General features: G+C 42.7%; 1 protein-coding gene across 3 annotated transcripts in view; it reads right to left on the reverse strand.

The window, feature by feature from the left end:
- The window catches only part of LOC139691256 (SRSF protein kinase 1-like), a 153,795-nt gene that overhangs the window by 101,775 nt on the left and 29,067 nt on the right, over positions 1–22,953 (reverse strand). Inside the window, exon 1 of one of the 3 annotated variants that reach the window (XR_011701576.1) lies at positions 9,811–9,938. The exons of the other annotated variants lie outside the window; for them this stretch is intronic. The gene's annotated coding sequence lies outside the window, so the exon portion shown is untranslated. Of the gene's footprint in view, positions 1–9,810; positions 9,939–22,953 lie in introns of those variants that run through there. 3 annotated transcript variants of the gene reach the window in all.

Here is a 22,953-nt window from a genome sequence, read left to right on the forward strand (position 1 = left end):
CACTGATTGATCATGGCCCCGTTATGAGTACACTTCCAGCAAATAGGACCCGGCCATGAAAAATTTCATTAGCGTAAGTTGAAGGGTCAAAAGTAAGGAAATAGAATTCTTAAAAATTAACCATGGTAAAATGAAAAGATCACTAAATTTTTGCACACTTGGGATGGGGCTGATTATAGGAGATAATATGAGATAGAATTTGATACTGGTCTGATATTATTGAAAATCATTACAGTCGATGAGTAATTAGTTTTGCCGCTCGGCCTATGTATACTTGTGAATACATGCCGGAAAAAACAAAGGTCTTCACTTCAAAGCTGGCCCCAAGAAAATATTTCCCATTTTCCATCATTTCGGTGTGTTCGCACCTCTAGTACAGCAAAACCCGCGAGTGGTTTGGATTTAATCTTTGAAGAAAATATCAGATGGTATCAACATATTCCAAATATTACTTGAATAAAACCGATTTCGTATATTAATATGGCTATTCAAATTACATGATTCTGACATTTCTGTTAACAAGATTAATCCTGATGATTAGTATTCCATCTACTAGATTGCAAACGATGACACCGATCTTGCAGATGAATTCGGAGGCAGTGCAACAGTACCTCAAGAATATTGGGAGCAATCTCTCAAGGAGAAGGTAATATATGGCAGATATATTATCGTATTTATATCGGCAATATTGCTGTAGTAAAGAAGTAGAGAACACGTGACTGAAGTACTGTCGCAATATCAAGCCGGTTATCACCATCAAATTAGAACAATTTCAAGCGTGAAATTGAAAAAAAGCAATCTACGTTTAATGTATTACATAGAGAGGAATACTGAGTCAGCCGATATTGAAGATAAGAGGGACTAATATTGAAACAGCCACCAGAGCAGAGAACCAAAAAAAATCCCGAGATAACTTTCGTATGGATGAAACTATTGACGACGCATAATTATTCCATCTACATCTCCCCTTTCACATTATTTTTCTGGTGGGAAAATTTGCATTAAAAATCCACTCTTCATGAAATATGATGAAAAATTCGACGTACTTTCCAGAGAATACAAGTCTGTCCCAAAATTAGAACGAATTTGTTTCCCGGACAGACGGACGGCGGTTTCTCTGGCTGGGTTCGAGAGAGAGGAGTCTCAGGAAAGGCTGGAGGCCGGTGGCAATTGGCTCATAGCCTTTTAAAAGTGCAGATCGTTCGTTTGCGAAACCTCTATAAAATGATCTCGTGACGCTCCGTCATGGACCGGTTATTGTAACAGCGGTACGACATCAAATGTTGCGTGAAACTGGCCCAAACAGGGAAAGGGACTCATGATATGCTCAAGGTTGTATGGCGATAACGTCATGGGCAGATCGGGTGTTTTTGGGAGGCACAAGTTGTTTCGGGAGGGTAGAAAAGATGTTGAATACGCCGGACGTTTAGGACGCCCTTCGACCTCAAAAAGTGACGAAAATCTGGCAAGAGTGAAGGCTTTGTTGGACAGGGATCGCACATTAAGTGTTCGCATGGTTTCTGATGAATTTGACATCCCTATAAGAGATGTGCATCGACTTGTGACCAAAAACGTGGGCATGAGGAAGGTGTGTGCGAATTTGGTGCCACGAGTGCTCTCGGGCGCACCAAAGGACACACTCACGCGGATCTACCAAGAGTTTCTCGGCCATGCAAGCGAGGAGCCAATTATTTTAGACACTTCCCCACGAGATTTCTTCCTCCGCCTCCGCCTAAAGCTGTGCTGAAAGGAGGTCACCGCGACTGGGTGGAAACGTTACAATAGGTCGTAATGAGGGAGCTTAGCAGCGTTGCGGGCCACAAGGGTGCTACTTCGAGGAATTTTGAGTGAATGTATCAGTTCTGGCATATAATTTTTTTAATCTACTCAGTCTTATTACGTTTGGGACAGACCTTGTACATACTTTACAACTCGTACGTCTAGAATTAGTCTCAGGATGCGAGGAAGAAGGAAAGGGAGGTTGGAGCAAGTATCGTGTCAATTCAAAGGTATTAAATGTCCACGCGGTAGCTAAGGAAAACGCGGGATCGTTCCAAAGGCACTTTTGCGAGTGAAACAGAAGGAGAAGTGGGGGAGGGTCAAATTAATCGCTTGCCGTAATTTATAGCCGACCCCGCTTAGGAGACAAGACAATCGGAGCGGAATATCCGTCGGCGGTAATGATACAGCTTGGATTCATGGATTCCCTCACTCCTTCAGGCTTCCCCTGGCCACTTCAAGTCCAGACACTGATTTCAGTGCAAATCTGGAAATCTCCTGACGTAATCAAAGGATTACAGTACTGCCAAAATGAAGTACACTACGGAAATAGGAATGGCATATCACTTGCATGCTATTGGGGTTGTGGGGCGTGAATTGAATAAAAAATGGTATATACGATGCTGATAGATACCCCCACTCAGTTTTCGTATCATTTCGAAACTCTATATTGAATAAGATAATCCCAAATAATACCCTGACGATGCCACATATTTTCGTCGTGTCAACCTATTACCTTAAGTTTAGAAATCGCAATGCGATTATCTGAGCATCGCAGGTAATTCATGACACATCCCCAGCATGCAGCTTTATGCAATTTTACGCAACTGCTGCACTAACTATTATCCTAGTGGCCACACATTTTTTCCCGATTTTACACAAAAACTCTTCTATGCTCGTATTTATTTCTAATGAACTTCCCCGCTCTCTTGTCTTTACAAGGCAAGAATTGAATTTCCCTGACTTAACATCCTACACTTCGCTCCGGTCGTGGTCAAAAATGTGTAAGAAAATGGAGAGCGAGCAACTTCCTGCTTTTCATGTCTCCTGGTTCATTTGAGAATGCAGCGATCAATGCATCAATTTCGGACAGCATCCAAAGGGTATTAAAAATTGACATTTTGGAAGCATTCATTCAAGACATTCTACCTAATAAGAGAACTATTGGACGTTCCCTAACGCCTGTTATCTCGCACGTGTAGCAAGAACTTTACTTGCCCAAAATAATTTCCTTCATTTCCCCGTAACTTCTGCCTGTCTTCATGCTGCTCGAAAAGCCTACTCTCTCCTTCCATTTGATACGTTAACCCTTTCATCGCGGCCTCCAAAACCACTAGCTTTCAGCATTTCCTCCGCACACTTCCTCAGTTTTTTCGGATATTCTTCAGCAATATCTCACCTCACCCTGTTTAAAACTTCACCGTTTCTGATCGTTTTTGTCCAACTTATTTTTCCCAATCTTCGTCACACATTTCAAATCCTTCCCATTTACGCTCATCCTTTTGTCTCATAGCCAGGTCTCAAATCCATACAACGCTACGCTCCATATGAAAGCTTGATCATTAATCTATACTTTACATCTTTACTTAATGTATCTCTGGATACGTTACATATTTAAAATGATGCACGTTTCTACATGGCCTTGACGGAATAAAACTGCAATATTGTAATTTTATCAATTAATAAAACGGAAATTATTCTACATACGATCCATGCTTTAGGCAAGATTGGAATCCAAGTCATTGCGTCATCACGGCTTCAAACGCTTTCATACCGAGTCCGGCGGGAGCTTAACTGCAATCCCAGCGATTACTGGTCCTTCAAAAAATCAATTAATGCCCCTTATGCCTTCAGGGTGGAATACATTAATTTAACATTTTAAACGAGAAGTCTACATTAAAACTCGGGGGAAAACTTTTGTAAGGGACAGTCAAGAGATTATATTTTAAACATACAAATATTTGGAGAAATATATGACTAAAATGACAGATGATTAATACCCTCTTCAAATTAGTGAATGGTTTTTTCGACGTGATAGACTTACCGATGCATTTTAACGGTGGAGTGTGTTAATTTGGAACCAGCTATATGAACAGAGAAAAGTGTTAAGACTTTTAATTAAAAACAAAACACACCTCATTACATTCGTACAAGGCTCGCGGAAGAAAATAAAAATTCACAGGAAGGCCTATTGGAATTGGAGCGCATGGAGAAATCAATGGTCCAACGATATTATGATGGGAGCGGTTTTTTACTCATTCGAAATTTTTATACATGTCACTAATCCACATGTTGAAAGTTTCACCATACGAATTCAGTTATTTTCATTTATCTTTTGCCTTTTAGTGAGATAAAAATAAATTACCCTAATATAAAATATGCGAATTTTAAAAAAGAAATAGCATTTACTGCTTAAAGATGACGTTAGCGTGACTCAAAAATCCGCTGAAGCCGTATTCAACCTTCGTGGTCGTACAGCACGATTGAGATAAGGCAATTAATTAGGCAACGTAACATTTCTCACAGTATTATACCTACAAGAGCCCTCTACTCTAGTTTTACTTTATCAATCACGAAACGAAAAATCCCGAATCCACGCAAGACAAGTACATTTAGAGCATTTACCCCAACAATTTATGCTTTACCCAGACATTTCGAAATTCCCGCAAACGAAATTTTATGTCTTATCTTCTAATTTTATGTCATAACAATCTTATCCCGGGGTACCCGTACCCAGAATAACCATCACGTTAAAACGAGCCGACTTGGACGTACAAGAAATGCCGCCCTTATTTTGGCAAATATAAATTTTTATCAGAAGGAATGGTGCGGTGGCCTACAGTAGTCGCTCATGAACACGGAAAGGCATATCTCTAGACGGGGCAAGCGACGTGTCCCTGTACCACGAAAGCACCCAAAGCGGAGAGTATCCAAGGACCTCGTGGCACCCCGAAACATTTCATCAATACAGCAGCTTTAAAGTTGATGAGTTGACGAAATATTTCGGGGAACGCAGCAACGAAACTGCGAGTGAAAGCGACCGTCAAATTGCGCATGATTAAAACGACGGTAAAAAAATTAGGGAGATGCGGCCACACGATTAGGATACAACAATTTTTCCTTCGGCGTTTAATACTTTTCTTGGATTTGTGAAAAAAATTAATTCAGGCGTAATGCGACAAGCAGGACAATTTCAATTGTGACGCCAAGTAATGGATGGTATAGACATGCAAGTCGCATATCTACTTTCGCACGCAATCACAACCGATTAATTTAAAGCATTTTAATTAGATACGCGTTTGATATTTTACTATATGCATATACGCAAGCACGGCACACTCATGACAGCGTACAATTATTTGGAAAAAAAATCCAGAAGTTTCATTTAAAGAGTTCTCTAACGTCCGTATAAAATCTTGCCATTTTTACAAACGGCGTGATTTTTAATAATTGACTCTTAGACCTTTCACGATTCAAAGCTATGAGTACATACCATATACTTTGCGAAATATTAGCGAGAGGTGGATTGATCAGGAATTCCATTAAAAGTCACAGAGCATTAAGAAATTAACGGAACGGGACCCTTGGGTCTGCTGCGTCTCTAACCTGATGAGAAAATGTGATATCTTGAAGGAACGGCAGCGTTCTGTGTTACGTGACTGGGAACACACAACTTGGACTTCTTTATTCGAAAAAATAATTTTGTCGAACGAGAAAAAAGATGAATGATAAAATTTTAATTCAAATCTTAACTGAAAAAAAACGCGTAGAACTGTCGTTCGAATGTAGCGCTATTAGTTTACTTCGCACATGTAACCATTTCGCTTTCGCAAAATAAAAAGGTTCGTGTGGTACAGTAGGTTGTCTGGTCGAGAGACAAGTGTCAAAGCGACGGATAAAGTCTCTCACGGTTAACTCGGGCACATTCGTAAAGTTAAGATGAGGGGTTTAGACGCGACTACTTTTCCCCACTGCATGACATTGAAATGAAAAATTCAGTGTTTGCCAATCAATAAAACAATTTAATGATCAAATTCAAAGGACTTCAAGGTGAGACAAGGTGAAATGCTGCTCAGTTGGTTCCTGATTTTAATTTAAATTCTTCCGCGAAAACTTTGAAGGTAAATAAAGCGACAGGTATTTTTGAATTTGGCAACGATTTCTTTGTAAAAACCGAATTAGCAATCAGAGTCGAAGCGCTTTATCTTGTCTCAAATGTTAGATCAAAGATAACTCCTCCAAGTTCCAGAACACCTCCCGTTACAAGAGGAAAGATCAGCTGTCTTAACTGACTTTTGTACTCCATCAATATACTCGTATTCGTAAAATCAAATTCACATAGGAATTACCAAATCCTATTTCCATTTTCCTATTGGCATTGCTCTAACCCACGAGCTTTTAGTTAACCTACGAGGACTGTACCAACTGAACCTATCGCACCCGTACATTTCACAGCATCAAAATCCAGCCTTGGCTTTAATTGTTTTCAATGCTAAATGACTTGAAGGCTATTCAGACTACTACATTTTTGACGGTTCGATTAATGCGCTTGTCATAGTATTTCCTTTCCCTTCAAGGCTGACGACACCAACAGCTTTCTTTCTCCATAGTTAAATAAGAATGAACGAGTGAAGACATTACGGCAGATACTTTTACAAGAGAGTTGGAAAACTGTTGCTGAAGAACCTGCTATCCCTTACACCAAAAAAATACTTGTACGAGCAAAGATAAAAGTGAGGTCAGTAGAATAAAAAACAATGAAACTGCAAATCGGAGGCCCGCTGTCATGACAAATCAAACATCTGCCATTCATACGAATATTGCGGATGAGAATTCACACGAGGGAATTATTAGATATGAATTCTTCCTCAGAGAAATTTCAGCATTACATAAACTAAACATCTCTATACCTAAACAATACCCCAAAATTCAACGTAAGGGCGTGTGGCGTAAGCTGTTAGGCCACTAGCCAGCCATACTTGCACAATCCATTGACAGGTATATATACAGAGATATTAGATCGAACATTCAATCAGACAAAGTCATCACGCAAGATGCTGCCTATATTAAAAAATATTCAATGACAGGGAATAATTAAAATCATGCTTGAACAATGCTGTGAAAATTGGTAATTTAAGCATGATAACGACAAAATTAAAACATTACCATTTCTAATGATCTCCTACGCGATTGCTGTCATATCTATTTTGATCTCTAATGGCACGAGGAAAAAACATTTTAAATCTATCCGTTCTACCATAAATCACCCTGATTTTACGTTGGTGATCTGATCAACTATAGTAAGTTGGGGCCTGTAATATTTATTTAACAGCCTCAAATAGGAAACTTGCCTCAAATTTACGCAGTAAATTTAACTTGTATTTAGGCCTACGGCCAATAGTGGCTCCCATTCTAATTCTTCCAACAGTGTCGTGACACTGCTACGTTGATCACAACTGCTTTTCACAAACCCAGCTGCCCTACGTTCACGAGATCTAGTTCCAAAACAAAGCCTAACTCGTGTGGATCCCATACACTCGAAGCCTTTTCTAGGTGGGGCCTAAATAACGTAAAAACAGAGCTCTTTAAACCTCATGATATTTCTCAAGTGCCTGTTTATGAATCCTAACTTTCTATTTGTTATTCCACAAATTTGGCACATGTGATTTCCCCGGGACATGTCTTTATTTATCGTAACACCTAAATATTTTTCCGAATCTACGTTTAGTATATTGGTTTCTTGTATGCTGTACATGTTTTCGGGTGGAATAACCTTCCTCCACGAGTTTAGCGAAATATTAATTCAAATTTTATTCTGGATTCCATGCCTCGTTTTGGATCAGATTTAGGACATAAGATAATGATTTAAAACCTTCTTGACTGGGTATGCCTTTGTATATCACTGTACAGTCAGCATAGACGCTTACTTTACTAGAAAATTGAGTAGTAGTAGTTTTGAGGGGAGGCGACCGACAGCTAAGGTCATTTGCGCCATAGGGGATGGATAGGAAAGGATGAAGGGTGGAGAGAAACCCGGCGTCGGCATTAGCCTACTCTTTACGAAAGGCGCCAAGGGGTCCGCAGTTTAACGTCCCATCCGACGGACGGCGTACTCACTCAAAGTGCCCTCCACAAAACACCTCAAGTAGGGATCGAGATACCTCTGAAAAATATTCAACACCGCCGGGATTTGAACCCGCGCCCTCATGGTGGGAAGCCAGTACGTTAGCCCCCGAACCATCTCGATCCCCACTAGAAAATTGAGAACTGATGCCATTAATGTATACAAGGAAATATGCAGAAAGATGACGCTTACACACGATGAGACACTTTCTGTACCGGATGATACGCCATTTAATAGTATAACGACCTTTTCAATGATACGCCATTTAATGGTATAACGACTATAAATATTTATTGCGCCAATCAATTGCACACGTATCTATTTCATAGCTTCCCAACTTAAGGAGTGACAGCATTAGGAAATTTGTCGAATGCCTTTTTAAAATCTAGAGACATAGCATCAAATTGAATATTCTTATCTGCCGAAATCAAAATATATTGAACGAAAAGTGCCAGTTTTCGCAAGATCTGCGATTACGAAACCGTGTCGCTTTTCCATTAGCACACTCTAGATACTCTATGTTTGAACTTAAAATTAGGTAAAATATTGTTGGGTAGGAGCTTGGGGCACAGGATTGAGAGCTCGGTAATTACTAGGATCTTCTCTATCGACTTTCTGTTTGATATGGGCGTGACATTGGCAACATTCCAGTCCTTGGGAACTGTGTGATCAATTCGGGAGTTGTTAAATATTATTTCCAAATAAGGTGTAATTTCGGATAACACTGTTTTGTATACTTGGGCAGGGATTTGATCAGGGTCTGGCGATTTGTTTGGACTAATGTCTTTCAGCTTGCGTTCGATTCTAAGAGAAGAGATAAAAATTTTTGACAAAGATTCAGGGAAACATTCGGGTAGCGACTAAACCAATTCCGGAGAGCAATTTGGAAAAATCTCTATGAAAACAGTGCTTTCCCGTACTTGCTTTTTTCTGATCCAGTGGTGTTTTCCTCCGTTGACATTTAGGGAGTTCAGTCTTCCGATTTCCCTGTCCCTCCAGTATATATGACCAAAATGCTTCACAGTTCTCGACCAAATACTAACCCGATCTTTAATTCGCTTAACACCGTGTAACATAATTCCCTTGCTGACACTGTAGCTGTTTTTATAGTTTAGATTTAATTCATTGTTTCAACTCAATTACATTCCAACTCCTAAAATATATAATGTACCCATTTTCCATTTGATTACAGCAAATTTATTACGAAAAATATCAATAGATATCCATACATCTTCCCGTTACCCGTCACCTCTATCCTTAGTTTGACTCTTTCTTTGCTCGCCCTTTACGCCCACAAATGGACCGCCAAGCTTCTTCCGCCCGATTACTGCGAGATACTTAAAATGAAAAGGCCATAGAACATTATTTAGTTTGGTTAAATGTACGTAATTGATCATCAGCAATGCCTCGGCCACTTCGGCTGTCTGTCTGGGCACGACTCCAACAAGGCGGGACGTAAAATCAAGACTGCTCCGGGACCGGCGGCCCTCTCGGGAAAGGTGGAGCAAACGGGACGCCGGTCCCCTCAGCTTCTTAGCGTCACTAGACTGCGGCACTGGTTTGTAAACAATGATCACGCGTGCGAGACTTCACAGGACGAGGAGAGGGCGGAGGAGGGGGATGGGGTTCCTCAGAGTGATACTGGAGGGGAAGGGAGAGGGTTGAGGCAGGGAGTCGTGTTCGATATCGACCCGCGCGACTCCACCCCCATTCCCCATGCCGGGGGGAGGGGGGTCGGGAGCGGGTGAGAGCGCCGGCCGGTCACGTGGCTGAAAGATGAAGGAAGAGAGGCGCCCGAGAGTGGCGCGTCGATAGCCCGGCGTCAACGACCGCGGAGGCCGGTCCCGGAGTGGGCAGCAGGAGGAAGGGGGACCGCGCGCCCCTCCCACCCGGTGGGGGGTACTCACCGGCTGCAGAAGGCACCCCGGAAGCCGGGCAAGTCGAGTCCACGTCGCGGCGCTGGTGGCGAGAGGGAAAGCGACGAGACGGCGACGTCCGGGGGGGCGGGCCCTCAGCACCTCAACGGCGGCGTCACGGCCCGCCCCAGAGACGGCGACGAGGGCGTCCGGCGGGCCTCTCTGGCCGCCGCCCCACCGGCTACCTCGGAGACCCGACCCCGGGGGGTCGCTGGCTCCCCGAAGTCCGCGCCGTCGTCCTCCACGCCGCGGCTCGTCAGCCTCGTCACCATGGCAACTCTCGGGAGCGTCGAGGTGGGAGGAGATGGGGGTGGGAGAAGGGAGGTGGTGTCGTGTCCGGCGTGCCGTGCGAGGGTGCAGGAGGGCCGCCGCTCTGGGCTCATGTCGATGGGTTAAGCGCGCGCGCGCGGGTGCTCTCGTTCCTTCGCTCTCTCGCTCCGGTCGCGTTCAAGGCAGGCAGCCGAGTGTGGGGGCGTCGAGGGAGAGGCGCGGCGCAGGGGCGAGTGCGCCGCACGCCGTCGCCCCTCCCCCGCACACCACATCTCGCTGCCCCCCCCCCCGGCCCCGCACCCCCGTCTCTCCATTCCACCCCTTCGCGGAAGACTTACCCACGCGCCTCGCGATGCTCGCGACCCCCGTGCGATACGACACGCTTTCCCGGCTCCACCCATGAGTCCGCGGAGGCTTAACTTTTCCCGCGATAAACCCTTTCGCAGCGACACGCTATCAAAGCTCACGTCTCAACCAGGGGACGCTTGGAAACAGAGTTAACGTGCTCACGATTTCCGAAGTAGGAATCACGATTACCACCAGTCGCGGCGCATATTTCCGAGGCGCGTTTTTATTGGGCATTGCGAGGATTTCGGCGTTGCACCGGGCGCGCTGCCTTCGTCTGGCAACAGCATCATTTAATGCTCGGGCAAATTCTTCCCAAGTTCGAAATGTCTTCCCTCAGATTGGATTATGACGAAGACCAAACATCGTATTCTCATTTAAAATGTAAAATAATCACTTAAAATAACAGCTACTGCAACCATGTTGAGGCTTAAAGATTAGTTTTGGGTAAACATGGAAAAATGGATAACGAGATTTTATCATATTCAGTGGTAAGTTAGTGTTTATTGGAAAAGAATCGAGGATGATAAGACCAAAAGTTATAGTAGTTCATCTGAATATACTGAAAATACGAGCTCCTTTACATGCACGACAAATTCTCCTAAACCCTTTCTGACAGACGTTACATGCTACGGGTATGAAACTGCCAGCAAACCAAGAACGAGGCAGCGTAGCACTGAATTTTGCTACAGCAAAACGCTGAAGAGTACTAGTCACAGCAAATCCCGAGAGTCAGGCCCTCTGGAACTTTCTGGTGGGAGGAGATTCTTACCGGATCATTTGGGAGTACCTGGACCAGTCGCCAAGCTCATTGTTCTAACATATTTTTCAAATTAGAATCATCACTTAATTGCAAAAAAAAGTATACGACCCCCAGTCAAATTATATACAATGCATTTTTCACTCAGACTATTTCAACACGGATAAAATTTGATTTTCATAGCTTTCCCAGGTTTTGCCGAAATGAAATTTCAGAGTTCACAATACGGAGCTACCTGATCCACGCTATAGATTCGAGCATTAAATACAATAATTCACAATAAAAATTGGTATTGTAGCCCTGTAGCCTGTAGATGAGAAGCAGGTCAGATATCTCACCGAGAAAATTTGCCTAGCCTGAATACTATCAACGGGGTCAATCCCTTCCCCCGTTTATCTCCTTGGATCCAGCCCCTCCCTCCCTCCGCATGGTCAATAACGAAATCCATGCATAGAGGCAAAATCCCCTGAAAAACGGGTGTTGTCCACCCAAAATTTTCGGTGGAAAATGTTGTGAAACCGAGGTTTCATTCAGAGATATGGCATAGTACAGCCACACTCGCGTGATTTAAGTGTATTTTCTCCGCTCTGAGACCACCAATCGATTGGAAGCAACCTTAATTTTCTAATGGATTTTCGGTTTTAAAAATACTAATACCATAACACTTGTACGCATTATACGCTGTTAAACGTGGACAGCAATCCAATTCCCCAGATTTTAAAAACGAGTAGAAAATCAGGTAATACGTATACTTACACGCCTCCGAAAACCTTCCTAATTGAAATCTTAGGATGGACAAATACCGTCCACACAGACGTTGAAAGTGCAAATAAATCAAACAATGATCATGCTCTCTGTACATGAATAAAAATTAAATATGCAAAGCCTCCATTCAAACTAGATAAAAAGACCACAAACTGCGCAGTCATTTGCGTATAGAAACTCAGTAAATGTCCTAAGTTAATAATACAGTTACATCAAACGCGCAGCTTTCATTTTTTATTAGAGTCGGACTGCATTTCAGGTTAACCTTGCCTCCTAGCTTAACAGAATAAATTGGAGAAACGGTGTGATTGAGTATGGCAACGAGGGTGAGGAGGGAATACAAGATCGGACCATATTTATACATGGAAAACTCTCGTTAAAAAAAAATGCTAGAGGGCCAATCGGTGCCGCTTCCCTCCAGAAGCGACGAAAAACGAATCCTCGAGCTGGTCAACCCTCTCCCATGTCATACACCACCTCCATTCCATTAATATTTCTTTATTCTGTTGCACGTGTAACATGCAAGAAGCATTTCGTTCAAATGGCAACACTTCGCATGAAACTGAATAATTAACCTGAATAAATCCTGCAAACGTGCGCTCGGTAAATGATAAGATCGAGGAATTTTCGAGGCTGCGGTTTTATTAACGCGCCGGGAAGGGCGGCGTGCGGAAGTAGGGGGGAGCGAAACTGCCCCTACGCCCATTACCACCTCCCGACATACTAGAACAGAAGTATTGGAAACTGAAGAGTGCAGAGAGGGCTAAGGTCGGCGTGTTACGGATAGAAAGGAAAGAGAATCGTGAAGTTTGAAATAGTAATTTATTTCCACAAAAAGTACAGGCCTTACTGCAACATTCCCAAACTTCTACTAACACTTGATCAAATAAATTCATAATGACATAAAACGATAGGAAGGCAGTTATACAAACAGTCCATGAAACACTTTCCATGTGGTGATCATCAAGTTATGCGTAGAGTGAGATGACACTGTTTTGTTCACATGATTATCCCCTTTCGGATTTTCCAGGATTCATCTAAATCGACATTATACGCCGCAAGCCACCGAAAAGGCTTGTGGAAGGGGTTGCTTTCACATAGCAGTCAAATAAAATGCAAATGCAAATATACGTAAAACCATTTAAATAACATGCTAAAGCATACCCACACAGACTATATATATGTGTGCGTGTGTATATATATATATATATATATATATATATATATATATATATATATATATATATATATATATATAAATATAAAATATCTTCGAAATGGAACGCTCTTCGGCGATGCACAAATATATAAAAACACAGATGTAGATTTTTAGAATATAGAGACACAAAGAAAGGACACTCACAATTTGTTATTTGACGTTTCGACAGCACGGCTGTCGTCTTCAGAATGATTCTGAAGACGACAGCCGTGCTGCCGAAACGTCAAATAACAAATTGTGAGTGTCCTTTCTTTGTGTCTCTATATTCTAAAAATCTACATCTGTTTATATATATATATATATATATATATATATATATATATATATATATATATATATATATATATATATATATATATATATGTATATATGCTTTCGTAGACGTAACACGGAAGTGCTGAATAGTACAATACACAGTAACACACAATATAGAAACACAAAAAAAGAACACTCACACGTATTTTTGTGATATTTCGACGGAGACAATCCGTCTTCCTCTGAAGATATAGAAGTAATGACTTACTTATAGAAGTAATGATTACTTCTATATCTTCAGAGGAAGGCGGATTGTTTCCGTCGAAATATCAAGAAAATACGTGTGAGTGTTCTTTTTTTTGTGTTTCTATATTGTGTGTTACTGTGTATTGTACTATTCGGCACTTCCGTGTTACGTCTACGAAAGCATATATATATATATATATATATATATATATATATATATATATATATATATATGTATGTATGTGTGTGTGTATATATATATAATTAAACTACACACATGAAAATATATATATACAGGAAACTAACATACACAAGCACATACACCAAAGAATGCACTAACTGTCTACGCAGCATTAATCTTGTTCTCATTAGAGCAATATTGGGAACAATGGGAATCGAAATACTGCGTGATTGAATGTACAATAATGTCCTCAAAGGCTATGCAGGAGATATTTGAGACGGAAATTGAATGACATTGGTTTGAGAGCTCAGCAATCTATTGCTAGGATCTTCTCCATCGACTTTCATTTTAATATGGGCGTGACGTTGGAAACTTTCCAGTCCTTGGAAATTGGGTAATCATTTAGAGATTTGTTAAATATTATTTCCAAATAAGGAGCAACTTCTGATGCCAATATGTATCTATTCTGTATCCAATAAGTAGCTATCTCTGATGCCAATATACATATTGGCATAAGAAATAGCTCCTCATTCGGAAGGCGAGGGCAGGAATTTGATCAGTCAGGCGATTTGATTGGGCTAGTGTATTTAAGTTTGTGTTCGATTCTATGAGATGATACAACAATTTTATACTAAAGTTCAGGGAATCGTTCGGGTGGCAACTCGAACAGTTCCGGTTGGTGATTATTTAAAATTGCTATGAAAATAGTAGTTTATTGTACTTGCTTTTTCTGAACCTGAAGTAAGTCTTTCTCGGTTGATATTTAGGGAGTGCATTGTCTTACTCTTTCCCTGAACCTATCGCACATATACCAAATTGCTTTACGGTTATCTTCCAAATATTCACCTAATCTTTAATTAGGTTACCGTCTTACGACATGATTTCATTGCTAAAACTGTACCTGTTCATAGAGTTTTATTTAGTTACGTTAAAGTTTATGCTATAGTTTGTTTTATTTTGTTCATTACTAGATTCGTCCCTGCCTGTTCTCTATATTTCCGCAAGTCAGGCTCTTCGGTGTTTAGAGCTGACACTGCTACTTATGCGATGAACATAACCCTCGTACTTGTTGAAGTATTGAGGAAAAGGAATATCTCTACTACTTAACAAAATCAGGGCTGGGCATTCTTAATTTTGGGAACGTTAATATCATGTTCTGGGCAGCAGACGAACCATATTCCGATATAAAGAGCCACAGCGATGAGAAACGAGTGCAACTCGGGCATCCTAGTGGTAGTCGCCGACACTCTCGGCTGGCATGAATTGAAATCCTTCACGGATTGCAGGGCGTTCACTGGCTCCTACTCATAGAAATGGAACTATAACACTATCAACGAATAACGGTGCAGTGAGCACTTAATATAAGAAGACTTTTATCTAGGCCTATCAATGAAAAAAAGCATCACATCCCTGTCAAGTGACCCACAGAATCTCCATTAAATTTATGATATAACCATTTTCATTTTTACTACAAAAAAATAATGACGGAAGATGCCAGTAGATACCCAAGCATTTTTCCGTTATCTGTCACCTTGGTTTTACTCTGCTCTTCCCCCATTATTATTTCCACAAGTGAACCCCGAAGCTTTATGCGCCTGATTTCTGATGGATATTTGGAATAAAAAGCTGATGAACAATAGACACATTTAGATTGGTTATGCGCGCATTTGATTATCAGCAATGTCTCGAATGACTAGGGTCGCGTACCGGCAAGATTATGAATCATTCCAGTAATGTATAAGTATCTATTTAAAGATTTTCTATCGTTGCAGGCATTTTTTAACTAAGCAACCATCTCAACGTTGAGGGGACAAATCTTACACCTAATGCTCGCTCATCAGGTATGGCTGAATTCGAATATTATTTTTACGAAAGACTGAAAAACATAGCCAAAGTTCATTATAATATTTAGTTACCACTACTTCGCAGCGAATATTTATGAAAACCACTCAGGTTGACGTATTTCATTACGATAGTTACACAGGAAAACATCTTTGAACTCAACAGGAATATGATTGTATGGAACTAAAGACATTTATTCATAGTGGAAATCGAAAATGTAGCATTTCAAAAAAATCCCTAAAAAATCAATCCTAATAGCTGACCATTATTGCTCACGCGGCTGTAAGAAAACGACGAAGAAATGAGCAGGGACATGAAATCACCCCACAGTATTCCACGACAGCTTTCGCTTTCTGCAGACGAGCATCGCTCCGATATCGAGTGGATGAGGAACAGATAGCCATGACATCATGGGGACATAAAACCGTGTGAATGGCGGTGGACTAATCAGGATTGCAGTGAATCATGACAAACACCCCGGTCGTCTCTAACACTTCAGCAGTCAGTCTCGGCCCGACTCCAACAAGGCGGGACGTAAAATCAAGACTGCTCCGGGACCGGCGGCCCTCTCGGGAAAGGTGGAGCAAACGGGACGCCGGTCCCCTCAGCTTCTTAGCGTCACTAGACTGCGGCACTGGTTTGTAAACAATGGATCACGCGTGCGAGACTTCACAGGACGAGGAGAGGGCGGAGGAGGGGGATGGGGTTCCTCAGAGTGATACTGGAGGGGAAGGGAGAGGGTTGAGGCAGGGAGTCGTGTTCGATATCGACCCGCGCGACTCCACCCCCATTCCCCATGCCGGGGGGAGGGGGGTCGGGAGCGGGTGAGAGCGCCGGCCGGTCACGTGGCTGAAAGATGAAGGAAGAGAGGCGCCCGAGAGTGGCGCGTCGATAGCCCGGCGTCAACGACCGCGGAGGCCGGTCCCGGAGTGGGCAGCAGGAGGAAGGGGGACCGCGCGCCCCTCCCACCCGGTGGGGGGTACTCACCGGCTGCAGAAGGCACCCCGGAAGCCGGGCAAGTCGAGTCCACGTCGCGGCGCTGGTGGCGAGAGGGAAAGCGACGAGACGGCGACGTCCGGGGGGGCGGGCCCTCAGCACCTCAACGGCGGCGTCACGGCCCGCCCCAGAGACGGCGACGAGGGCGTCCGGCGGGCCTCTCTGGCCGCCGCCCCACCGGCTACCTCGGAGACCCGACCCCGGGGGGTCGCTGGCTCCCCGAAGTCCGCGCCGTCGTCCTCCACGCCGCGGCTCGTCAGCCTCGTCACCATGGCAACTCTCGGGAGCGTCGAGGTGGGAGGAGATGGGGGTGGGAGAAGGGAGGTGGTGTCGTGTCCGGCGTGCCGTGCGAGGGTGCAGGAGGGCCGCCGCTCTGGGCTCATGTCGATGGGTTAAGCGCGCGCGCGCGGGTGCTCTCGTTCCTTCGCTCTCTCGCTCCGGTCGCGTTCAAGGCAGGCAGCCGAGTGTGGGGGCGTCGAGGGAGAGGCGCGGCGCAGGGGCGAGTGCGCCGCACGCCGTCGCCCCTCCCCCGCACACCACATCTCGCTGCCCCCCCCCCGGCCCCGCACCCCCGTCTCTCCATTCCACCCCTTCGCGGAAGACTTACCCACGCGCCTCGCGATGCTCGCGACCCCCGTGCGATACGACACGCTTTCCCGGCTCCACCCATGAGTCCGCGGAGGCTTAACTTTTCCCGCGATAAACCCTTTCGCAGCGACACGCTATCAAAGCTCACGTCTCAACCAGGGGACGCTTGGAAACAGAGTTAACGTGCTCACGATTTCCGAAGTAGGAATCACGATTACCACCAGTCGCGGCGCATATTTCCGAGGCGCGTTTTTATTGGGCATTGCGAGGATTTCGGCGTTGCACCGGGCGCGCTGCCTTCGTCTGGCAACAGCATCATTTAATGCTCGGGCAAATTCTTCCCAGAGCTCGTGGGTACATATTCAACCTTAGATTACGAGATGTTATGATATTCAGGGGTAAGTTAGTGTTTCTTGAAAAGAATCGAGGAGGATCGCACAGCAAAGCTTATGGCAGCTCACCTGAATAAACCGAAAACACAGGCTCATTTAAATGCACGACATTCTCCGAAATAATTTCGGACAGAAGTTACCTGCAACGGGTATGACACTACTGTCAAACCGAAGTACGAGCACGGCGTAAAACCCAAATCTTTGCAACACCAAGACACAACATTACAGGTACTAGTCACTGCAAATCCCGAAAGTCAGGCGCTCTGGAACTTTCTGGTGGAAGGAGATTCTTGGGCGCATTACTTGGCAGTATCTGGACCAGTCACCAAACTCATTTTTCTAACAATTTTCAAATAGAACATGAAATCATCACGGCACTGCAAACAAAGAATTATTCAACCCGATGTTTAAATTGTAATGAAATTGAAATCATATGCACAGCATTTACCGCTATACAAACGCAACGTTTCTTTTACGCAAACAGAATATCCCCGAACTGAATTCTGTAAAGTTAAGTTAGCAGGCCAATGGACAGCCAATCTGATATGCAAAGCCTCCATTCAAACAAGTTAAAAAGACCACAAACTGCGCAGTCATTTGCGTGCAGAAACTCAGTAAATGTCCTGAGTTAATAATACAGTTACATCAGACACGCAGCTTTTATTTTTCATTATAGTCGGACTGCATTTTAGGCTAATCTTGCTTCCTAGCTAAACAGAATAAAATGGAGAAACGGTGTGATTGAGTAAGGCAACGAGGGTGAGGAGGAAATACAAGATCGGACCATTTTTATACATGGAAAACTCGCGTTAAAAAAAATGACGGTTAAATGCTAGAGGGCCAATCGGTGCCGCTTCCCTCCAGAAGCGACGAAAAACGAATCCTCGAGCTGGTCAACCCTCTCCCATGTCATACACCACCTCCATTCCATTAATATTTCGTTTATTCCGATGCACGTGTGACATGCAAGCGGTATGTCGTTCAAATGGCAACACTTCGCATGAAACTGAATCATTAACCAGAGTAAAACCTGCAAACGCGCGCTCGGTAACTAATAAGATCGAAAATGTTCAAGGCTGCGGTTTTATTAACGCGTCGTGGAAGGGCGGCGTGCGGAAGTATGGAGAGCGAAACTGCCCCTATGGCCATTCCCAACTCCTGAACGAAATATTCTCCAAGTCCGTTAAATTCTCCCTTCTTGAATGAGAATATTTAACGCTTTTCACGAATTAATATTTTCTCCTTAAAGAGTAGCTTTATGGTCGCTCACCCAGTCCATTATTTAGATGCTAGGGATAATCTCGGGCATAGACGTAGCAAAAATATCAAGTATGCTGTGACCCCTTGTGGCAGATTTAATTACTTGTTCTAAAGAATTCTTTACGAATATATGGAGGAGATCATCACGTTAATCTCTCTTTCTTGCAGATACTCCTACGCAGCACGAGTCCCAATTAATTGAAGTTGGAATAATATCACCAGTGATTTTAAATACTCTGTTGCTATCTTTGTTGCCGAGTGTGGATAATTGGTCGGCGAGCTCATGTGGAATATTTTATTTAACGAATTAACTTTTGTTGTTGTAGTCCTTAAATTGCATCTAACGCTTTCCACGTCAGTTTCGTCGCACTCATAACGTTGGCTAATGAGTTGTGAAATTACTGCAATGAATACTCCTCCGCCAAACCTATTAGTGCGGTCCTGTCCGTAGATCGTAATACCTTGAGGAAAATCCTCACTGTTTGCTACATCTTCCAAGAGCCAGTTCTTGTTCCAACGATTTTGTCTGTCTTTGTAATTACCAAGGTATGTTCAATATCCGATCTAACGTTTATTGTGCTACGACTACATAAAGCTATAATTTATACTCGGTCTCACACCTTTTATTTGAACAACTCTGGATTTTCATAAAGGTATTCTGCGAAGATTCATCCCAAATATTAACACTACTTTTTTATTCAATCATATGCCTTGCAATAAAACTATTCAATGACTTAATATAACACTAATTGCAGTATTTTTTATAAAACTACTTTTTTACGAAAGTTCTTTACTGGAAAATCTTTAAGTAATTTTCTTATTATTTCCCCTGCAGATGGTTTACGCTATCTACTAAAAACTACGCTTCACTCATATTGGGCGTTCGTGTAACCTATGAGCATACGATACCTTCTGCGATCCCTCGTTCGTATAATGTACTCCAGGAAGATTGAGACATTCCCGCCACGGTGCAAGGGCATGCAAGCCAATAAAGTTCACTACCTATTCCAATCAAAAATTTCCCAATCTATTATTCAACCCAGCCTAAATTTAACCTAATTTAAACTTAATAAGACCAAATTCAATGAATAGAGTGACTTTTCAAACTACAAATATTACTCCATTTAAGTTAGGAAGCACTAATACTTCAGTACCTTCCCTGGATATGCACCAGAGATAGATACTTCACCTTACAAAATTCTTCGTGTTTTTCGAATTTACTGGAACATCTGTAAACACTTCTAGATGACATTTACCATTATATCAATCGCATTGGCCACATTGCGGATTTATTTTTGAATTCCACTAAAGTGAAAAAGCTCTAGTTGGAAATATATACGACTTCGGTAACTTTAATACTGTAATACTAAAACCAGCACAGATTCAATTCACTCACTGTATGTCGCTATACACTACTACAAGTAAAACAATTATATCGTACTATTCAGGGAAATAAATTAGTAAATCAATACCTGAAAAGTGTATTTAATGGAGAATTTCACTTCCGGAATTTTTTTGCCCACAACCCTCCCAGAGCTTAGCACAAGGTGATCTCCGCTTGCATCAATCACATCGCCCCTGACGCTGGAACATTCACTCCCAAATGCCAAACATGCCTTCATAAACCCTCACTTTGAAGGTATTCAATTTCTCAGATTTATCAGGCTTTTAGTGACCCAGGTGGATACACAACCCAATCAGGTCTACGAGACAGATGCGACATAATTTCGTTGACATCCCTATGTCGAACGTAAAGCCAATTTCGTCATCAAATCTATTGACTCGTTACCTTCGGCTCGAGTTGTACACCAGTGTTGAGTCTGGACATGCGACAAAAATAGAGGCCATGACGTTCGATACCTACCAAACGAAAGGTTACGTGACAGACAGACTGCTGCGGACTAAATTGAGGAGCAACCCTTCCACCAACACATAATAGACTGAATTCTCATGATTTGCTTAACGGAAAATTATATGGACGTCTTCCACTCCTTACCTCGTGATCTCGACCCATCGTCAGGAAATGCCCTTAATGCAGTGGTGCTCGACCTCAACTGCACGCAGTTCTCGCACCTCGCGACTCTGGAGGCGCGACACGTTGTCGGCCAAATATTCATATTTTAATAGAATTGATTTCATACGAATACGATTGCGTCACATCTGGGGCAGTTTGACACACTGATACCATATCGATGTGGGACTGGCCCTGCCGTGGACGACATGGATAATAGAAAGGAAGAGATAAAACTAGGGACACTAAAATTCATCGACATACCATATGCTTTCAATAGACAATATCGATCGAAAAAGATAATACTGTCAAATAAACCTGGAGATAAAACGTTAGGTATCCCCCCCCCCCCAGCTACGATTACAGTACTCTCGGTTGTCAGATTACCGATCTTTTTCGTTGCATAAATTGGCGGAAGGAGTACTCAAAACTAATGAAAAATGAATAATTAATTTAATTAATTAATTGAATTAATTAATTGAATAATGAATTTCTGGCGTAACTTTGTGGAATTGTTCCATGATGAATAGTTAGTCCACGAAGATAATTAGGAAGCAGTTTATTTGACACGAAAAAAGCAGCTAGCATGCTATTGACGAAATACAGCATGATCGATTTTGCCGATATTCCTGAACATGGATCAGTATGCCGATCGGCTGCGAAGCTACCGGGGCGTGCCTACTCCCGGAGCTTAAACGCGTCCCTCGGCCAGCTCGAAGGTCGCCGTCACCAACCCCATCCTCCTGAGTGGAGGCAGGCGCGGCCTATCAAATAGATTTCCTCGCCACGATCCACGACAACCTCATCCACAGGAACCGTTGACATAACCAACACTGCAGCTATATCGTTATCATTTTGCTATATCCATGGTCGATTTGAAACGGTAATACCTCACTGCTCTTTTTATCCTTCCACTCATTTTATATGGCCAATTGCAGCTGCAATAATAAGAAGTACCATTCTGCTACGGCAATTATAAAGAAGTCCTTTCTCCTACGGCGAAATTGTTACTAGTGTAGTCAGCAACAACCCTATTACTCACGTGAACTGTTTAATAAAATTATGTATTTTTTTAACATTGATATTTATCGAGGTGTTTTTACATTTTCAGGGTTCAATCATCTCCAATTAATACAATAATAATGACTTCAATAAGAACAATTCTATTAAATAAAAGCACTTGCCTAAGAGATATTTAACATATCCTATAAAACTAGAAAGCAACTCAAGCACTAATGGAAATTTTTTAAAAATGAAAACTTTCTTTTGAATCCAATTGCCAGAATTAACCGTCCAACTATTTCCCTCAGGACAACTTGCAGCAATTGAATGTCTGGGCCTTCGGTGCACTAGTGTGTGTTAGTGGGAGTTTTTGCTGGGGATAAGAAAAATCATACGCCATGTTTCCCATTCCACTGGACACGATCCCCTCCCGAGTCCGACCGATTCCATTCTAATCGACTCACAACCCTCTCGAACTGAATGCAAGAAGTGAAACATAAATCTCGAATCCCTTTTCTTTCCCCCTTCACCCGTTTAAGACGAAATTATATTAACACGGATACTTCTATCAACGACCTGATCCTAGTTTGTCAAAATGTCTTGGGAGGCCGTACCGACTGCCTAGGAAGGCGCGCATCGAGGGTGATAATTCGACGCATCGACTAGTGGTGTTCAGATGCAAATACGATATAGAATTGCGATCTAGGGGAGTTGACGACAATGACGGGGACCCATTCCACGTACATATACAGTTATGCACATAAATGTACGCATATAGTATACGTGCATGCATACATGTATATGCACCTGTGTTTGCATACAAGCTTGAATACTTGTACAAGTTTACGCATGCACTTGTAAGGAAATACGCATACGGATATACGTGTACGTCTATCTACGTGCGCAAATACATGTGTGATGAAGTCAATCAAGCTCATTTACAAGGTTAGTCCCATAAGTAGTAGCACTTATTTTTTCCCGGATGGACGGACGGGCGGCTGT

Source organism: Hetaerina americana, unplaced genomic scaffold, assembly GCF_022747635.1.
Source record: "Hetaerina americana unplaced genomic scaffold, ioHetAmer1.1.p SCAF_31, whole genome shotgun sequence".
Lineage (NCBI taxonomy): Eukaryota > Metazoa > Arthropoda > Insecta > Odonata > Calopterygidae > Hetaerina > Hetaerina americana.